At 35.1% G+C, this 20,297-nt stretch overlaps 1 protein-coding gene across 1 annotated transcript in view; it reads left to right on the forward strand.

The window, feature by feature from the left end:
- Positions 1 to 20,297, forward strand: part of SNTG1 (syntrophin gamma 1) — an 879,206-nt gene that overhangs the window by 344,957 nt on the left and 513,952 nt on the right. The gene's annotated exons all lie outside the window — the stretch shown is intronic.

A 20,297-nucleotide genomic window follows, 5' to 3' on the forward strand; every position in this document is an offset into this window, starting at 1 on the left:
AAAATTTATTTTAAAAAATAATATTGAGGCCGGGCGCGGTGGCTCAAGCCTGTAATCCCAGCACTTTGGGAGGCCGAGACGGGCGGATCACGAGGTCAGGAGATCGAGACCATCCTGGCTAACACGGTGAAACCCCGTCTCTACTAAAAAATACAAAAAACTAGCCGGGCGCGGTGGCGGGCGCCTGTAGTCCCAGCTACTCGAGAGGCTGAGGCAGGAGAATGGCGTGAACCCGGAAGGCGGAGCTTGCAGTGAGCTGAGATCCGGCCACTGCACTCCAGCCTGGGCGACAGAGCGAGACTCCATCTCAAAAAAAAAAAAAAAAAAAAAAAAAAAAAAAATAATAATAATAATAATAATAATAATAATAATATTGAAAATGCTCTAAATCTGATAAAAAGCATTAAAAAACACCAAAAAGTTCAACAAAGTGTAAATAGGAAAAATGAAAAGAGACCTAAATCTATATATATCACAGTAAAAATGTTGAAAGGCAAAGAAGAAAATCTTAAAAAGATTAAGATACAAAGGGATCACCATAGGATTAATAGATGACTTCTCATTATTTACAAGGACATTGCCATGGAATACTGAAATCAGCGTAATGACATATTTAAAATTCTGAAAGAATTATGAACCAAGAATCTTATATCAGGCAAAACTAGTTTTTTTCAAAAATTAAAGGAGAAAGTCAGGCATGGTGGCTCATGCCTGTAATCCCAGCAGTTTGAGAGGCTGAGGCATGTGGATCACCTGAGGTCAGGAGTTTGAGACCAGCCCAGCCAACATGGCGAAATTCTGTCTTTCCTAAAAATACAAAAATTAGCCAGGCATGGTGGCGTGCACCTGTAATCCTAGCTACCCAGGAGGCTGAGGCAGGAGAATTGCTTGAACCTGGGAGGTGGAGGTTGCAGGAAACCAATGTCACACCACAGCATTCCAGCCTGATAGACGCTGTCTCAAAAAAAAAAAAAAAAAAAAAAAAAAAAAAAAAAAGAAAGGAGAAAAGCACATTTCCATATAAATAAAAACTGAATTTGTTCCTAGGCAATCCACCTTAAAAGAATGACTAAAGATGTATGGTTTTCCATATGATGTATATGGATCTTGGAAGTTGTCAATTTCATTCACACTGTAAGAAAAAGCTGAATAGACTGAAAATCAAAAACTCCTCTTAGATCCTTCAAAAAACTGAAGCAATAGGAGAAATTGCTGCCACACTAATTGAAGAAGCAGTCAGGTAAATGCAGATAAATTACAATTTTTTGGAATAGAAACCTAGGAGAAGAAACTTGCATGAGTCACAGTCTGGGGTAGGGAAACCAAAGCTGTAATTGATAGACTGGTGAATGAGTATTAATAATTCCAAGGAGTACCTGTCTTAGAAGGGTTACCCACACTTTTATGTAAGTTTTGCCACTGAGAGCCCTACCAGGTTTTCACCAAAAAGATTGGAGAAAAGTTCCCTTACGCTGAGGGAGGAAATTCCCTTCTGGTAGAGGGAGGAAAAATCAACCGTTTTGAAATACACCTGGGACATTCTGTTCTTAACAAGAATTACCCTCAAAACCAGATAGTTCACTAGAGTCTAATAAATGGTTTTTACCAGAGCTTAAGCAACTGGGGGGAAGGAAAATATCCAACTTTAGCCTCTCTCTAGATTTCAGTGTTCCAGGGGAAGAAAAATATTCAACTGCAACCCACTCCAACCTTCCACTTTGTATTAAGGACATACCCAGCTCTAGTCTCACCAAGGCAGACGAGACTGAGAAGGATTTCTAAAGTCACTATACAGAGACACAAGCTCACTAAAAATCAGAACTAAGCACAGGACTATGGTACTCTTCTCCACACACAACTTACAAATGCATCACTAAAGTCCTGTTGAATGCAGGTTTTTTCACCCAGTACATCACATCCAGCTTTTGACACACACACACACACATACACACACACACAAACACACACACATTGCACAGCATTCTAAAGAGCAAAAGAGAGTTTGAAACAACGAATAAAATATGGCAGGAATGGTGAAATTATCAGATCAGAAACATAAAAGAAATATGACAATCGTGTTATGAGCTAATGGAAAAAAAACAGACAATATTCAAGAGTAGATAGGCAATGTAAGTAGAGAAATAGCAATTCTTAAAAAAAAAAAAGAAGAAGAAAAGCAAGAAATTAAAAGTGTTGTAAAAGAATGAAGAATACTTTTGATGGGCTTATTGGTAGCATGAACATGATTGAAGAAAGGAGATCATGGAACATGAAAGTTTGTAGAAACTTCCCAAACTGTGGGATAAATATAATAGTTATAACACATGCATAATGGGAATACTAGAAAGAGGGGAAAAAAAGGAGCAACATATTTAAAGCAACAGTTACTGATAGTGACAAGTATTTTACAAGATTAATTTTAGAGAACAAACTTCATATCCAGGAAGTTCAGAAAACACCAAGCATAATTTGCAAAAGAACTACCTCTAAGCATATTATATTCAAACTGCAGAAATTCAAACACAGATCAAAAAAACCATGAAAAATGTGAGGTAGGGGTGACACGCTTATCTACAGATGAGCAAGGATAATAATTGTATCACTCTTGTCATCAGAAATTATACAAGCAAGAAGAAAATCAAGTAAAATATTTAAAGTTTTGAAAAATGAAGTATCATCGACCTAGAATCCCATTCCAGTGAAATTATTCTTCAAAAGTGAAGTAGAAGTAAAACTTTTCCAGACAAATAGACATTGTGGATATCGTTGTTAGTAGCCCTATCTTACAATGAATAATAGTTCTTCTAAAAAAAAGGAAAATGGTATACGTTAGAAACCTTAATATAGTTTTCAAAAGGAAGAGCATTAGAGAAAAAATAAGTAAAAGTAAAAATAATTTTTTATTCTTAGTTGATCAAATAGATAACAGATTACTACTAATCTGTTAGTTGCTACTAATTATTAGCAACAATGTACACAGTGGATATAATTTACGCATAAGTGAAATGAAAGCAGCAACAGAAGAAAGGGCAAGGCAAAAGTAAGAGTATTTTCTATTAAGGTACTTGCACTCTCTGAAAAGCAGCACATTATAATTTGAGAGTAGACTTGCATTAGATGTAAATGTAAATTGCAAATTCTAGAACAGCCAATAAAAAAGTGAAAAAAATTATAACTGACATGCAAAGGAAGGAAAGAAAACAGAATCACATAAAACATTCAATTAAACCATAGAAGACTGAAAAAGAATAGAGGATAAAAAGAAAAACAAGGAAAAGAGGATAATAGATTATAAATGTTATCATATACTAATGTAAGTATATTAATAATCACTTTAAATGGCAATGGTCTCTATGCATCAATTAAAATATAGAGAATTTGGAAGGGGCCCCTAACCCCAATGTATGTGCTCAGATCACAATAAAATTAAACTGGAAATCAGTAACATAAAAGTAGCTGGAAAAAATCCCCCAAATACTAGGAGATTAAATAACATATTTCTAAATAACACATGGGTCAAAGAAGAAATCTCAAGAGATATTGAAGATATTTTGAACTAAATGAAAAATACCATAGTAAGATTTATAGAATGCCATGAAATCAGTGACTAAATGTAAATGTATAACATTGAGTAACCATATTGAAAAAAAGAAAGATCAAATCAATAATCTAAGTTTCCACCAGAGGAAACTATAGAAATAAGTACCAATTAAATCTAAAGTAAGCAATAATACTTAAAATTAGAACAAAAATCAATATAATTATAAACAGTAAATCAAGAGAAAATCGCAAACCAAAATTTTTTTTTTTTTTTTTTTTTTTGAGACGGAGTCTCACTCTGCTGCCCAGGCTGGAGTGCAGTGATCTCAGCTCACTGCAAGCTCCGCCTCCTGGGTTCACGCCATTCTCCTGCCTCAGCCTGGCGAGTAGCTGGGACCACAGGCGCCTGCCACCATGCCCAGCTATTTTTCTGTATTTTAGTAGAGACGGGGCTTCAGCGTGTTAGCCAGGATGGTCTTGATCTCCTGACCTTGTGATCCACCTGCCTCGACCACCCAAAGGGCTGGGATTACAGGCGTGAGTCACCACGCCCGGCCCAAAATCTCTTTTTTTAAAAGATCAATGAAATCAATAAGCCCAGGCTATCTAAAAAGAAAGAAACTATCAAACTGTGAAAAGACATGGTAAAACTTTAAATCCAAATTACAAAGTGAAAGAAGAAAATTGGAAAAACAACATACTCTGCTACTCCAAATATATGTCATTCTGGAAAAGACAGAACTGTAGAGACAGTTTAAATCAGTTATTTTCAGGGATTAGAGGAAAGAGAGAGATGAATTATCACAGCAGGGAGAATTTTTAGTGCAGTTAAAATACTCTGTTTAATATTAAAATACTCTGTTTAATTGTCTATTTTATAATTGTGGATACATGTCATTATACACTTGTCCAAATGTATGTACACCAAGAGTGAAACCTAATGTAGCTATGAACTTTTTGTGATAATGATGTGTCAATGTGGATTATGAATTGTAAGAAATGTACAACCATGGTGGGGGATATTGATAAAGGGATAGGCTATGCATGTGTGGATATGGTACATTTCTGTAACTTCTTTTTTTTTTTTTTTTTTTTTTGAGACAGAGTCTGGCTCTGCCGCCCAGGCTGGAGTGCAGTGGCCGGATCTCAGCTCACTGCAAGCTCCGCCTCCCGGGTTTACGCCATTCTCCTGCCTCAGCCTCCCGAGTAGCTGGGACTACAGGCGCCCGCCACCTCGCCCGGCTAGTTTTTTGTATTTTTTAGTAGAGACGGGGTTTCACCCTGTTAGCCAGCATGGTCTCGATCTCCTGACCTCGTGATCCACCCGTCTCGGCCTCCCAAAGTGCTGGGATTACAGGCTTGAGCCACCGCGCCCGGCCTGTAACTTCTTTTTAATTTTGCTGTGAACCTAACATTACTTGAAAAATAGAATCTTTTAAAAAGATATATATTTGAGGTAAAGACATGGAGTACAAAAGTAAGAAGACAAAATGATAAGACATGTAGAAAGAAAAGCAAAATGACAAATGTAATCTAACCATATTAGTAATGTTATTACATGTAAATGGATTAAACAAGGTAATAAAAATGCAGATATTATGAAAATGAATTATAATGAAAAGTGTCTCCAGGAGACACAACTTAGATTCAAAGATACATGTAAATTGAAATGAAAATGACAGAAAAAGACATATAATGCAATTGATGATCTTAAGAGAGCTGGTGTAGCTATACTAATACCATAAAATAGATTTAAAGGTTAAAAAATGTTCTACTAAAAAAGTAACTTCATTTTTAATGAATTTAAAATGCATGGGGAGGAAACAACAATTATACAAATTATAGACGTCTTACAGGGGAAACACATAAAGTGAAAACACAAGTTTGAATGAGGAACTAGACAATTTCGCAACAGTGGCTGGAGTCTTCAATACTGGTAGAGCAAGCAGAAAAAGCACAGTAATACAGAAGACTTGAACAGCACTATGAATCCTTGCTAATCCCAACAGACATGTGTAAAACACTTCACCCAGTGACTGCAGAATACATATTCAAGAACACATGGAACATCTGTAGGACAAATCATATGCTAAGCCATAAAACAGGCTTCAATACATTTAAGAAAATTAAAACCATCAATTGTTTTCTCTAATTGCAATGGATGAAAACTAGAAATTAATAACAAAGAAGATGTGGATAACCCACACATATATGAAAATTAAACATTAAGGATTCTTGAATAAACAAGATATCAAAATGGGAATCACAATGGAAATTAGAAAATACTTGAAGATGAGTTAAATTAAAACACTGTATACCAAAACTTATGGGATCCAGATAATGTAGTATTTAGAAAAAAATTATCACTGTATTTTATTATATTAAAAAGCAGAAGAATCTCAAGTTAATAACCAGAATTTTATCTTAAGGAACCAGAAAATGAACCAGGTGCAGTGGCGGCTCATGTCTGTAATCTCAAGACTTTGGGAGGCTGAGGCGGGAAGATCTTTTGAGGTCAAGAGTTCAAGACCAACCTGACCAACATGGTGAAACCCCGTCTCTACTAAAAATACAAAAAAAATAACCGTGCATAGTGGCGCATGCCTGTGGTCCCAGCTACTCGGGAGGCGGAGGCAGGAGAATCGCTTGAATCCAGGAGGCAGAGGTTGCAGTGAGCAGAGATTGCACCACTGCACTCCAGCCTAAGCAACAGAGCTAGACTCCGTCTCAAAAAACAAACAAACAAACAAACAAAAAAAGAAACCAGAAAATGAAGGTAAACAAAACAACCCAACACAAGCAGAGTAAGGAAATAGTAAAATAGAAATAAATAAAAATGTAGAAGAGAAAAATAATTTTAAAAAGTTAATGGAACAAAAAGTTGATTCTTTGAAAAGATCTAAGAAATTATAAAACATTTAAGTAGCGAGAATACTTGAATTATTCAAATCAGGAATGAAAAGGAGAACATCATTACTGAGCTTACAGAATTAATGAAGAAGGTAAGAGAATACTATAAAAAACTCTATGACAACAAATTAGATAATTTAGATAAAGGGGACACATTACCAGAAAGAAAAATATACCAAAGTAACTCATTAATAAATACAAAACTAGAATAGATCTATAAGTAATAAAGAGTTGAATTAATCATTTGGAAACTTTTCCCAAGGTTAAAAGCTCAGGGGCAAATAATGTTACTGGTAAATCCTACCAAACATTTAAAGAAGAATTTACAACAATGTTTTACATATGATTCTAAATAATTAAAAAAGAGTGAATACTCCCAACTCATTCTGTGAGGTTATTAGTACCACAATGTCATAACCATAAAAAGACAACACAAAGAGAACTACCACCAAATAATTGTTATGAATATATAGCAAAATTTGCAAAACAGCACCAGAAAATCAATCTCAGCAACACAGCATTATATTCCACAACCAGGTGTCACATATTACTAAAATAAAAAGTTAGTTTAACATTTAAAAATCAATAATGCAATACATCATATTATTAGAATAACTGGAAACCACAGGATTTTCTTAATAGATGTAGAAACATTATTTGTCAAAATATAACACCATTTTATAGCACATACACCCAAGAGACTAGACATAGAAAACAACCTAATCAACCTTATAAAGGGCATCTATAAAAATCCGATAGCTGGCAGCATTCTTAATAATGGAAAACGAAAGCATTTCTTGGTAAGTCATGGAGCAAGAAAAGAGTATTTGCTTTTGTCCCTTCTATTCAAATTTGACAGGAACTTCTAGTAAGGAAATGCACCAAGAATATGGAATAATAGGCTTTCGGGTCCCACACCAGTGAAATCTTGTTGTGTTTGTCTTTCTGTGCCTGGTGCATTTTATAAGTAATAAAGCTATACTTATTTTCAGATGACATGATATTGTAGGTAGGAGATCCTAAGATCTACAAAAATTTAGAGTTAATTAAAAATTCAGAGAGACATTAATTCAATTGTATTTTTGTAAAGTAGTGATGAAAAACCTTTAAATGAAATAAAAAAACAATTACATTTACAATGACATAAAAAATGAAATACTTTGGAATACATTTAATGAAAGTGGTATAAAATATATACAGTGAAAACTAGAAAACATTAAAAGAAAATTTTTAAGAAATCTAAATAGAAAGACATACCATATTCATAGATTGTAAGAATTAACACTGTTAAAAAAGCAATACTTTACACATTGATCTACAGACTAAACACAATTTATATCAAAATCCTAGCTGTCTTTTTTTGCAGGCATTGATGAGCTAATGCTAATATTCATGTGGAAATGCACAGGACCTAGAATACCCTGAACAATCTTGAGTTAATAGAACAAAGTTGGAGGACTCACATTTCTAGATTTTAATACTCACTTCAAAGCCACAGTGAGCAAGAAGTGTAAGACTGGCATAAGGAAAGACATTCATAAATCAATAGAATAGAATTAAAATTCCGAAAATAAGTCTTACATTTATGCCAAATTGATTTTCAACAAAGATGGTGAGATAATTCACTAGAAAAAATATTCTTTTCAACAATTTATCCTGAAACAACTAGTTACACACATGCAAATGAATCAAAGTTGGATCGTGTCCTCAAATCATAAACAAAAGTTAACTTAAAATAGATTATAGGTTTCAGTGTAAGACCTAATACTATAAAAATCTAACAGAGAAAATATAAGTAAATCTTCCTGAAATTTGATTATGCAATGACTTCTTATGACATGAAAACAAAAATACATGTGATGAATAAATATAAATAAATCAATAAAATTAATAATTTTGGTGGGGCATATGGTACCACAACAAAAGTGAAAGAGACAGAATTACATATATATGTATGTATATATACATATACATATACACATACGTATATATATACACATATACACATATGTATGTATATATACATATATAGGTATATACAAATATACACACATACGTGTATATATATATGATATAAATGTTAATAAGAAATTAAAGCAATAAACTTTCTCCTTAAGCTAACCAGAAAAAGCGAAAGAGAAGTAGAAATCATTGTGTGATTCTTGCTCCCCGGTTTTGAGCCATAGTGCTACTCTTCACTTTGGAAACTCCACTTTAAGCATCAGTGACTGGAAAAATCCCCTGAAGCCACTCCCCTTGTCTATTTTCCACTTGCTCAGACATCTCTGTGTAGGAACGTTAACAAGATCACCATGCCCCAGAGAAGCTGTCTCTAAAGAGCATTTATATTTAAGGCATCCTTTTTTTTTTTTTTTTAATAGTTACTAAAGACTTTCATTCTGCTATACTTAGGTCATACTTTACATTCTTTGTTTTTTATTATTACACTTTAAGTTCTAGGGTACATGTGCACAACGTGCAGGCTTGTTACATATGTATACATGTGCCATGTTGGTGTGCTGCACCCATTAACTCGTCCTTTACATTAGGTATATCTCCTAATGCTATCTCTCCCCGCTCCCCGCACTCCACAACAGGCCCTGGTGTGTGATGTTCCCCAACCTGTGTCCAAGTGTTCTCATTTTTCAATTCTCACCTATGAGTGAGAACGTGCGGTGTTTGGTTTTCTGTTCTTGCAAATAGTTTGCTGAGAATGATGGTTTCCAGCTGCATCCATGTCCCTACAAAGGACATGAACTCATCCCTTTTTATGGCTACATAGTATTCCATTATGTATATGTGCCACATTTTCTTAATCCAGTCTGTCACTGATGGACATTGGGACATTCCAAGTCTTTGCTATTGTGAATAGTGCCACAATAAACATACATGTGCATGCGTCTTTAGGACAGCATGACTTATAATCCTTTGGGTATATACCCAGTAATAGGATGGCTGGGTCAAATGGTATTTCTAGTTCTAGATCCTTGAGGAATTGCCACACTGTTTTTCACAATGGTTGAACTAGTTTACAGTCCCACCAACAGTGTAAAAGTGTTCCTATTTCTCCACATCCTCTCCAGCACCTGTTGTTTCCTGGTTTTATTAATGATTGCCATTCTGTTGTGAGATGGTATCTCATTGTGGTTTTGATTTGCATTTCTCTGATGGCCAGCGATGATGAGCATTTTTTTCATGTGTCTGTTTGCTGTATGAATGTCTTCTTTTGAGAAATGTCTGTTCATATCCTTTGCCCACTTTTTGATGGTGTTGTTTGTTTTTTTCTTGTAAATTTGATTGAGTTCTTTATAGGTTCTGGATATTAGCCCTTTGTCAGATGAGTAGATTGCAAAAATCTTCTCCCATTCTGTAGGTTGCCTGTTCACTCTGATGGTAGTTTCTTTTGCTGTGCAGAAGCTCTTTATAAATTTTTATAAATGATAACCATTTCTCATTTGTCACAAGATCTAATCTAATAGTATACAGTGTAATGAAGTTCTAAATTTGCTTTCAGATGTTTACAAGTTTTTCTTTTATGCCTTTACTGTGTTATTAAAGTTTAAATGTATGAAGGTTCTTTTTGGGCTAACCTAAATAATTTTATGTAGCAGAAAAAACATTTTCAAATCATATGTCTGATAAGGGATTTGTAGCCAGAATATATAAAAACTTCTGCATCTCAGTAATAAGATGAAAAATGACCTAGTTAATAAGTGGGTGAAGCATTTGAATAGATATTTCTCCAACAATAGTATACTACTGGCAAATACACACATGAGAAGATATTCAATATCGTTACTACTTAGAAAAATTCAAGTCAATCTATGAGCTATACTTTACCTACACAAAGCTGGCTATAATGATAAAGGGACAGGCAGTACCTAGTGTTGGCTAGGTTGAGAAAAAAATTAGAATGCTCATCTGTTACAGAGAGGAAGCTAAAGTGCTGCAGCCATATGAAAAAAAAGTTAGCAATTCCTCAAAATATCACCTTCCCACATGAAGACAGCAAGGCTTATTCAAAATTCAAAAGTTAATCTGTGTAATCCACCATATTATTGGGCTAAAGAAAAATAGTAGTATCATTTGATGTAGAAAGCACATTTGACAAAAAATTCAACACTTGTTCATGATAAATGTCTCAGCAATTTAAGAATTAATGAGAACTAACTGAATAGAGAGAATCTATAGGAAAAATAGATACTGCTAATGTACTCAGTGATATTGTGAGTCCTTTCCCTAAAAATCATGAACCAAGCAATGGTATACATTCTCACCACTCTTATTCAATACAGTACTGGAAGGTAAACTCATACACATTGGAAAGGAATAAATAAAACTATTCCTGTTTACCAATGATATTTTTGACTATATAGAATATTTCAGTGCATCTGCAGAAAACTTCCAGAAATACTATATGAGTTTAGCAAGGTTACCCGATACAAGATCAACACAAATTGATTTGCATTTTCATGTACTAACAATAAACATGAGGAAACAAAAACTGAAAATACAATACCATTTAAAATGTATCCAAAGAAAAATTATTTGGTAAAAATTTAACAAAATTTTAACAAAATGTATAAGATCTGTATGCCAGAAGTCACAAAATGTTGATAAAATGAAATCAACCATATTTAAATAAATGGAGAGACATATTATGTTCATGGATCCATAAGTAATGGAATATTCAGCACAGTAAAGATGCCAATCAATTCTCAAATTAATCTATAGATTTAATAGCTATCAACATCTAGCAAGTTTTAAAAATAGACATAAGAAAGACATATTTTTAAAATAGACATAAAATAAACATATATGGAAATGCTCTGTTCCTAGAGTAGCCAAGACAATCATGAACAAAAATAGAGAATAAAGTGAGAAGAATCACTCTATCCAGTACTGACCTTTAATGAGTAGCTACAGCAAACAAGACAGCATGGCATCGTAGGAGGGAGAGATACACAGATTAATGGAACACAATTCAATAGACAACCTAAGAATACATATACATACTCATACATACTCAACTTTTTTTTTTTTTTTAAAGATAGAGTCTCCCTCTGTTGCCCAGGCTAGAATGCAGTGGCAGGATCTTGGCTCACTGTGACCTCCGTCTCCTGAGTTCAAGCGATTCTCATGCCTCAGCCTCCAGAGTAGCTGAGATTACAGGCACACACCACCACACCCAGCTAATTTTTTTTTTTTTTTTTAGTAGAGAAGAGGTTTTGCTATGTCATCCCGCCTGGCTTCAAACTCCTGGTCTCAAGTGATATGTCTGCCTCGGCCTCCTAAAGTGCTGAGGTTACAGGTGTGAGCCATCACACCCAGCCTCAACCAATTTCTAAAAGGTACAAAAGCATTTTATGGAAGGCAGGGTGGCCTTTTCACCAAATGATATTTGAACAGTTAGATTTAATAGACCAAAAAAGGGGGCTAAACCTTACATCTTATACAAAATTTAACTCAAAATGAATTACAGGTTTAAACATGAAATGTAAAACTATTCAACTTAAAGAAAAAGGAACAAAGAAGAATATCTTTGATATCTAAAACTGGGCTAAGAATTCTTAGTCCTAACATTAAAAGGAAGAATTCATAAACCGGGCTTTATATTATACAAATTAAAAATATTCACTAAATAAAATACCTGTTTAAGTAGGAAAAGACAAACTACAGGTTGAAAATAAATATTTGCAAAGAAATAATATAATATCTAGAATACATAAAGAACACTTAAATTTAACATGGATAACAGAGAAAATTTGAGCAAAATTGGTTGATTTTATTACTGTCATAATTATGGTCATGCTATTGTATAAGTTTGCCCAGGTGTTACCACTGGGGAAAATGCTATAAAGTGTAAACTAGGTCTCTCTATATTCATTCTTACAACTGCATGCCAATCTAAAAGTAATGCAAAATAAAAAGTTAGGAAAAAAATAATATGTGCCAGCAAAATTGCATTTTAACATCCTCCACGGCAATCTCAAAGTATGGTACTCACATTTGTCTATACAACCCAGCGGTGTAAATATGTATATTTATGTGTAAACTTTTAGTACTGACCGTGTACAACAGCCTGCATGTGGCAAAAATATAGTCTGAAATAGAAAATAAAAAGAAACAACAACAACAAAAAAAACGGAGTTTTTGCCTTCAAGGATTCTGTAAGGTAGTCAAAAAATAAGACACATACAAATGACTGTGGTACAGGCAATTTGTGGTAAGTTACATAAAAGACGTATACACATTTACTCTATGAGCTTAGGAAGAAGATAGCAATGCTTTTTGGAAAAGTTCATGGAAAACAGGCCTTTGGCAGTAAACTTTAAGGACAAAAGGTTTTTTCTTCTTTCTCCATTTTTAAAAATTCTTGTTTAATCCTTTCTTTATCATTCCTTATCATTGAAAATAATTTTTACAAAGATTTTTCTAAGTGTAAGTTAGTAATAGGGGTAACTTCAGGGTAAATCCAGCATGCACAAGAATATCAAAGCAGAAAACAGGAGTTAGCAGAATACAATCAATCTATTTCTTCCAAAGCAAGAGCTATAATATGTGATGACAGCAGAAAAAGATGCAAGCCAGATTTTAGGTTTCGAATGCCAGGTTAAGAATTTTATTTTTGTCCTATAGAGTGATAGAAGCTATTAAAAGTGTTTCAGCGGGGCCGCACAGAGATGAAACAGGCTATCCCATGAAAATGTGTATGTGAAAACTTTCAGTCCTACCATAGATAGAAAAAGAAAAAGAAACAAGAACTATAAAAAGAGAAAGCTGTACTGTGGATAGTTCTCTAACAAAATTTAACTAATAACTCTCTTATCATCTTGCCGGATCTTCAAAAAAAGTTTATGAATTCAACACCAAAAATCTGTTATGATTGGAGATCAGAGAGGTATCTCATAATTTTGCTGTCATCATCTTCCAAGTCAGAGGAATTGAGATCTGCATGGTCTTTGAAGGAACTAGGTTGATAAGACAGATTTGAGAACTTTTCCTCCCTGTAAAGTCAGTGAGGGAAGAAAGCTCACTCCCATTCAGGTCTCTGTTGTCATTGCTTTGCATAGTACTTGGAACATAGTAACAGATCAATATGTATTTTGAATGCATTATGAAGACAAACATGAGATAAAATCAAAAGGTTTAGCACATATTGATTCTGAGTGTAAAAGAGAACGAAAGACCTAAAAACAAAGAGCTATTCAAGCCCTGGTTTCTGGTAAGAATAGAGCTCCAATGAAGAATCAGGAAAGTCACAGCCACGCGCCTGAATTACGAGCCAATCACTCTTCAGCTGTTTGCGATGCCTTTGGGTGTAGTTGGAAGACGATAAAAGTTACTCTAAATATGCGCTTGCTGCCTCTGTTTTTGCCATTTACTAACACTCAGAGACAGAAAAATAGATGAATCTGATTATTTTTTCTGAAGGAGAACATGAGATACTCTGTACCAAATTCAAATAAAAAATGAGTGCTTTGAGATTGCATGATTAAATAGAAAAACAACATCCCTGCCAAATGTGATTAAGGGAAAAGATTATAGAAGCATGTGAGAAATGGAAAATGTTATTAAAAATATGTCAGCTTTCGGTATTTCATCCCTAACCCTTTCAGAAGATCCATTATTATGCCAGCAAATTTCGTGTAAGAATAATGATAGTGACATTTACTGAAGAACTACAAACAATATAACTTTCTATTTTAATGTTTCATATTTCTCATGTTTATCTAACACTCAGAAAGGTTTTATGTTTGTATTCAAATTCAAAGTGTTTTTACTCACTTCTTTTTAAAAATCACTAAAGTATTTTATTTTGGCATCTGCATAAAGTCTGGAGTTTTATGAAATGTTCTGAAAATGAATAGGCAGTAAATTTTAATTGGCTGTAGCTTTTTAAGCTGTTTTTTGGTGGTCGATTAAACTTATAAGGTTTTATTTTATATCTATATAAAATTCTTATAACTATTGGCTTTCTAAAAAGTATATTAGCAGGCAAAAAATTAAGGTATAATAAAGTTTTCTTTCATTGGGATGGTTCAACTGAGCTTTCCAGAGAGGTAGACAATATATTCGTATGACAGTTGATCTCCTAAATATTTCCATTCTGAAAATTCCATTACTAAGATTCTCTGGGAGTCTCTGGGAATTATCTGGGAATGCTTTTGTTTAAGGCATAAAATATACATACCTGGTGTTATGATCTGAATGCCTGTGTTCCCATGAAATGCATACATTGAAATCCTAACTCCAATGAAGCTATTAGGAGGTGGAGCCTTTTGAAAGGTGATTAGGCAATGAAGGCAAAACCCTCATGCGTGAGATTAATCCCCTCATAAAAGAGACCCCGGGGAGCTCTTTGGTTTTTTTCACTAGGTGAGGGCACAGCTGGAAGGTGTCATGTATGAGCCAGAAAGCAGCCCTCACCAGATACCGAATCTGCCTATATTTTGTTATTGGACTTTCCAGCCTTCAGTACTGTGAGAAATAAATTTCCATTGTTTATCAGCCACACAGTCTAAGGTGTTTTGCTGTAGCAGCCCAAATGAACTGAAACATTTAGTGATATATCATCAATTTGGTAATTATTTGCATACTGTTGAGGTTTTCCCAAATGTTTATTTGGCTAGTCTGCATTGTATTTCCAAGAATTACCCTTTCTGTGTGTTTCTGGTTACGGTGGGCCACAGGAGATACTCTTGTGGGACAGTTCAAGTGTCAAAGTGAAGCAGCAGCTTTTTTGTAGCTCACATATACATTTGCTTCCATGCCTACAACTCCCCGTCTTTCCCTGGATCCTCTGTCAGTTTCTTTGATTCCTGGGCCAGGTGTGCACAGAACTTTGTGCCATAACAAAGAGACCTGGTGCTGTAAGGCCCCAGGACATCAAGATGGTTCACAACAAAAACTGGCACTGGCTTCAGCCTTCCCTGAGGACTTCAACTCTTGCTTGACGGGTATAGATGGTTCTTGTTCTCCTTGGCTTTCTGTGCATAGTTCCCTCCCAATGGCCACAGGATACCTGTGGACTTTAGGCACTAGTATCAGACTAGAAGAAAAGAGCCTTGAACCTTGACTTATATCATGTATATATGTACGATGTATCATTTATATCACACAGCTTGTAATGCTACACTTTCTTTTTTTATACACAGACTCTTTCTCTGTTGCTCAGGCTGGGGAACAGTGGCACAATCATAGCTCACGGTAGCCTCAAACTCCTAGGGTTAAGCAATCCTCCTGCCTCAGCCTCCTGAGTAGCTGTGACCGCAGGTGTGTGCCACCATGACTAGATACTTAAAAAAAAAAAAAAAAAATGTCTAGAGACAGAGTCTCGTTATATTGCCCAGGCTGGTCTAGAACTCCTGGCCTCAGGCGATCCTCCCATGTCAGCCATCCAAAGTGATGGGATTACAAGCATGAGCATATTTTTAAATATTAGTGTTTATTCAAATTTTTATAATTACAAATAAGAAATAATCATCTGAAATTGTCTTGGGAGAAGGATGAAATTTGAATCAACATGGTAAATGGTTAGGATGCTGATGTTTAAAACAGTTTTAAGATATTTTTAACAAATAATCTTAGGAGGTTATATTATAAGGGCTTTGAGTGAAATAAGAGCCGACTTCAGAATAGAGTCATGAAGTTTCCTACTAAGAGTCTTATACAAACACTTAATCCAACATGGTTCAAAATGGTTTTGAAAAACACAAGTTCTGACAGAAGTCTGCAAAAAGTTCACATATTTTGTCATTTCTTCATTTGACACATTGACGTGGCATCTATAACCTGTGCCAGGCACCGTTCTAGGTCTTGGGTTATATCAATAACCAAAAGAGAAAAAGAATTCTGCCCTCTTGAGCTTATACTCAGGAAAGAAATAAAACACATGATAACTGCAATGGTAAGATGCTATGTGCATGTTAAGTCATTTTAAGCATTATGAATAAAATTGATGATTGTTTGGTGTCATGGGTATTGGAAGGATTGGAAGCACTAAACAGGAGCAGATGCATGATGCAGTTTCAAACAGAATGATCAGTGTAGGCCTCCTGGGGCCGGCATTTAAACAACAATTTAAAGAAAGAGATAAGAGGATTAACAATGGTGGTGACAAGTGTCTTAAATTCTGGGAATAATCATGGCAAGGCCCTAAAGTGAGTTTCGGACTGGTATATTTGGCAAGGAAGGAAGCATGGTTGACTGAAGCCAGAGATGGAGAAGAGTGATGAGAGAAAAGTCAGATATTTAACGGAGGAGGTCCTGGAATGGCAGTATGAATACTTAGGAATCATCTTATTTATTTAGACCCTTTTTGATTCATTTCATCAAAACTTGACTGACATCAAGGCTGAAGCCAGTGCCAGTTTTCTATATATAAATTGTGCACCTACTGAATTAAATATTTATCTAATTATTTCCTTTTTTTGGTTCTATTTCAAATTTCAGTTGTTAACTTCTGATATATAAGAGCACAATGGAATTTTATATGTCAATTTTGTTGTTGTTGTTGCTTTTGAGATGGAGTCTTACTCTGTCACCCAGGCTGGAGTGCAATGGTGAGATCTTGGCTCACTGCAAACTCTGCCTCCCGGGTTCAAGCGATTCTCCCACCTTAGCCCCCCTAGTAGCTGGGATTACAGATGCGTGCCACCATGCCAGGCTAATTTTTGTATTTTTAGTAGAGACAGGTTTTCAGCATGTTGGCCAGGCTGGTCTCAAACTCCTGACCTCAAGTGATCCACCCACCTAGGCTTCCCAAAGTGCTGGGATTGCAGGTGTGAGCCACCGTGCCCAGCAATATATAAATCATATACCCTGCAACCGTCTTATAATTATTTATAAGGATATTTTTGTCTATTATTGGGATTTTTTACATATACAATTATACCATCTGTGGAAAAATTTTTTAAAAGTTTTTACATTTCTTTTCAATTTGTACACTTATAAATTTCTTTTTCTTGACTTATTGCATTAGATGAGACTTCCAATACAATGGCTAAAAGCAGTGGGGAAAGAGGACATTCTTGCCTTCTTCCCCATCTTAGGATAAAAACACCTCATCTCTCTGACCTGTTAAGTATGATGTTAGTTGTAGGTACTTTTGGAGATGCTCTTTATTAAATTGAAGAAATCTCTCTATATTCCTAATTTGCTGAAAAGTTTTAATCATTGATGGGTGCTTATTTTCTCAACCAAATTTCTGCATGTATTGATACGATCATATGATTTTATCTTTAGCTTGCTGATGTGATTTGCTGATTGCATAACTGATTTTCTAGTGTTGAACTAGCCTCAAATATGTGGGATAAATTCCACTTGGTAGTTCTATATAATTCTTTTGATTATTTCAATTACAATTCTATAATCCTGTTGAATTTGATTTGCTAATATTTTTTAAGACTTTTCATCTATATTTATAAATTATGCTGTCATTTTCCTTTTTTTGCAATTCTTTATCTGGTTTTGGCATTACAGTAATGCTGGCCTTCTAGAGTGAATTAGTCTTCTATATTTTGGAAGGGATTATAAAGGATTGATGACATTTCTTCCTTGACTCTATAGTAGATTTTACCAGTGAAATCATCCAGTTCTGGTATTTTTAAAAATTATTAGTGATTGATTTATTTTCTTAAATGAATCAACATTTTAATAGTGTTTGTCTACTAAAAAATACAAAAAACTAGCCGGGCGAGGTGGTGGGCGCCTGTAGTCCCAGCTACTCGGGAGGCTGAGGCAGGAGAATGGCGTGAACCTGGGAGGCGGAGCTTGCAGTGAGCTGAGATCCAGCCACTGCACTCCAGCCTGGGTGACAGAGCGAGACTCCGTCTCAAAAAAAAAGGCTTTGTCTTTTAATTGATATTTAGAATGATCACTTTAAAGTGATTACTTATATGGTTAGATTACCTACAATATGTGTAATTGTTTTTATTATACTTGTTCTTTGTTATTTTTTAAATCTTTCTCTTTTTTCTGCCTTCTCTGCTGTTAGTGAATATCTTATTACATTGTATTTCTTCTCCTCTTACAGCATATTAGTTTAAATCTTTAAAAAATATTTTTGTGTTTCTTCTAGAGTTTGTAATACATATTTACAGTAACCTAAGTCCAGCTTCAAATAACGTTATAACACTTCACAAGTAGTGCAAGTAACTTAAACCCCTGTGTAAAACATGAGGTGATTTTTCTCTATTCTTCACCATTAGAACTGAATTGCAGTGCTGGAGGTAGAACCCATGAATGTGTGGAGCTCCTACTCCACCTAAGTCTGGGCCTCCCAGGCATCTTTTACCTTCAAGCTTTACCACATTCAGCTCCCAGCAATTCATTAGTTACTGTGGAAATTTTCCTGCAAGATATGGACTCCAGTGACTACTGCTCCAAGTTGATCTTGACTATAAGATTCCCTGCATTCACTTGTCTTTTCAGATTTTAGGGTGGCAGTTTGCCCTGTGACCACCATTCTTACTTGGATCTAAGAAAAGATACTTGTTTCTCTTTGCTCTGGTTTCTCTTGAGGAGGATGGAGTGATGCTTTCACAGCCCCAGTGCTGAAATCAGAAGTCCTCCAGTTAACAAATATTTAATGTGTTTATTTGGTAACCAATGTCTATTTTAATTTTTAATTTATTTTACTTCTGCTAAATTTTGAATCTCTACATATTTTATTTCAATATATAACAATACCTACATACCAGAGACATCTAGAAGCAGAACTCATTTAAAGAGCAAGAAGTAGGGAGACAGCTGTGATTTGCCACAGTACAGGCCCACGGCATTCTGCTTGTTTGTTAATTGGTAGATGATGGAACAGTTCAGTGAGTCATTGACTCACTACAGACCTACAAGCTCTCAGCACTCACAACTGTGATACTGCTGGAAAGTGTTCTGAGCAGTATGCTGTGACTTATTCTAAATTCGTTGTCAGCATTCAACTTAGATTTTAGCATATATATATGTCATATATATAATTTACTTATATATAATATATATAATTTACTTATAATAATTATATATATAAATCACAGATTAAACAAAAAAATAGGTTCTTGTACTTTAAACTTCCTTTTGTAACTTACCTAGAAGGTAATGATTTTAACATTTTGGAAGGAAACTGTCATTGCTTTTTTCCTCTACATTTTTCATAAATTAAAACCACCAGGACTCATTTGGGCAAGACACTGATTAAACCCTAAGCCTTAATTCTATGTTGAGTTTTTAATCATTTTGTGCTATAGAATAAATGTAACAAGCACTGATGTATTCAGCTGCTTCTCTAGCTGAAGTAGTTACTCAACATCAAAAATAAGATTTTTATACGTAAAGCTCTAGAATATACAAGTTATTCTAAAGTAAAATAAGTTTGTCTTAGCCAGGAAACATAGCGAGACCTCACCTGCATAAAAAGGTAAAAAATCAGTTGAGCATGGTGGTGCATTCTTTTGTTTTGTTTTGTTTTGTTTTGTTTTTTCAGTGGGAGTCTCATTCCGTTGCCCAGGCTGGAGTGCAGTGGCATGATCTTGGTTCACTGCAAGCTCCACCTCCCGAGTTCACACCATTCTCCTGCCTCAGCCTCCAAGTAGCTGAGACTACAGGCGCCTGCCACCACACTTGGCTAATTTTTTGTATTTTCAGTAGAGATGGAGTTTCACCGAATTAGCCAGGATGGTCTGGATCTCCTGACCTCGTGATCCGCCCGCCTCAGTCTCCCAAAGTGCTGGGATTATAGGCGTGAGCCACCGCGCCTGGCCAAGGTGGTGCATTCTTGTAGTTCCAGCTACTCAGGAGCCTGAGATGGAAGAATCTCTTGAACTTAGGAAGTCAAGGATGCAGTGAGCTAC

Source organism: Macaca mulatta, chromosome 8 (genome assembly GCF_049350105.2).
Source record: "Macaca mulatta isolate MMU2019108-1 chromosome 8, T2T-MMU8v2.0, whole genome shotgun sequence".
NCBI lineage: Eukaryota > Metazoa > Chordata > Mammalia > Primates > Cercopithecidae > Macaca > Macaca mulatta.